The sequence below is a fragment of the Cucurbita pepo genome, chromosome LG17 (assembly GCF_002806865.2).
Source record: "Cucurbita pepo subsp. pepo cultivar mu-cu-16 chromosome LG17, ASM280686v2, whole genome shotgun sequence".
In the NCBI taxonomy this organism is placed as follows: Eukaryota; Viridiplantae; Streptophyta; class Magnoliopsida; order Cucurbitales; family Cucurbitaceae; genus Cucurbita; species Cucurbita pepo.
In genome coordinates this window covers 2,269,348-2,271,200 of record NC_036654.1, presented here as the reverse complement: position 1 = coordinate 2,271,200, position 1,853 = coordinate 2,269,348, and positions in this window count along the sequence as shown.

Here is a 1,853-nt window from a genome sequence, read left to right as displayed (position 1 = left end):
CTATTGGTTGCAAATGGATCTATAAGAGAAAACGAGACCAAACCGGTAAGGTACAGACCTTTAAAGCAAGACTAGTAGCAAAGGGTTATACCCAAAGAGAGGGGGTGGACTATGAAGAAACCTTCTCACCTGTTGCTATGCTTAAATCAATTAGAATACTCTTGTCTATTGCCACATTTTATGATTATGAAATTTGGCAAATGGATGTTAAGACAGCTTTTCTAAACGGCGATCTTGAAGAGAGTATCTATATGGCTCAACCAGAGGGGTTCATTGAACAGGATCACGAGCAAAGGGTTTGCAAGCTTAAAAGATCCATTTATGGGTTGAAGCAAGCATCTCGATCCTGGAACATAAAGTTTGATACTGCGATCAAATCTTATGGCTTTAAACAGAATGTTGACGAACCTTGTGTTTATAAAAGGATAGTCAACTCTACAGTAGCTTTCCTGGTGTTGTACGTTGACGATATCCTACTAATTGGAAATGATGTGGGAATTCTGACTGACATTAAGCATTGGCTGGCGACACAATTCCAAATGAAAGATTTGGGAGAGGCTCAGTTTGTTCTTGGAATCCAAATTGTTCGAAATCGCAAGAACAAAACACTAGCTTTGTCTCAAGCATCGTACATCGACAAAATGTTGATTCGATATAAGATGCAGGACTCCAAGAAAGGATTATTACCTTTCAGGCATGGAGTTCATTTGTCGAAGGAACAAAGTCCTAAGACACCTCAAGAAGTTGAGGATATGAAACACATTCCCTATGCATCAGCGGTCGGTAGTCTGATGTATGCTATGCTATGTACCCGACCCGACATATGCTATGCTGTGGGAATTGTCAGCAGATATCAGTCCAATCCGGGACGTACTCATTGGACTGCCGTTAAGAATATCCTCAAGTATCTTAGGAGAACGAGGGACTATATGCTAATGTACGGTGCTAAGGATCTGATCCTTACAGGGTACACTGACTCAGATTTTCAGACCGATGTAGATACAAGGAAATCGACATCAGGATCTGTCTTCACTCTGAACGGAGGAGCAGTAATATGGAGAAGCATAAAGCAAGGTTGCATTGCTGATTCCACCATGGAGGCTGAGTATGTTGCTGCTTGTGAAGCAGCGAAAGAATCTGTATGGCTTAGGAAGTTCTTAACTGATTTGGAAGTCGTTCCAAATATGCATCTTCCCGTCACTCTTTATTGTGATAACAGTGGAGCAGTTGCAAATTCAAAAGAACCAAGAAGCCATAAGCGAGGAAAACATATTGAGCGCAAATATCATCTCATAAGGGAGATTGTGCAACGAGGAGATGTGATCGTCACACATATAGCTTCAGAACACAACATTGCTGATCCATTTACAAAGCCCCTCACGGCTAAAGTGTTTGAAGGGCACCTAGTGAGTCTAGAACTACGAGTTATGTAATCTAGGGCAAATGGAAGAAAAGGCATAAGTATGTGATGCCCTAGTTCATTGTATTTCTCTCTACTCAACGTTATAAAACCCCACTAGAGTTTTAGTCCAAGTGGGAGTTTGTTGGGTTTTATGTCCTAAAACTCATAGTTTGTAAACAAAGATATATTCTATTTTCAATAAAGTTATTATTGTTGTTTATTCAGAAAAAATTGTTATTGAATAAAGTGAACTTTACGATCATTAATCTAAATCCAATAAACTAAGAACACTCTGGCTATAGTATGACTACTTGAACTATATGTAGAGACATAAGAGTGGATCAAGTTCAAGTATATAGTCAAAATGATCTATAGTATAAGGATAAGGCTGAGTACCTTATTCTGGGGACACTATGGATGCGGCCCACTTTTGTATATGATATAAACAATG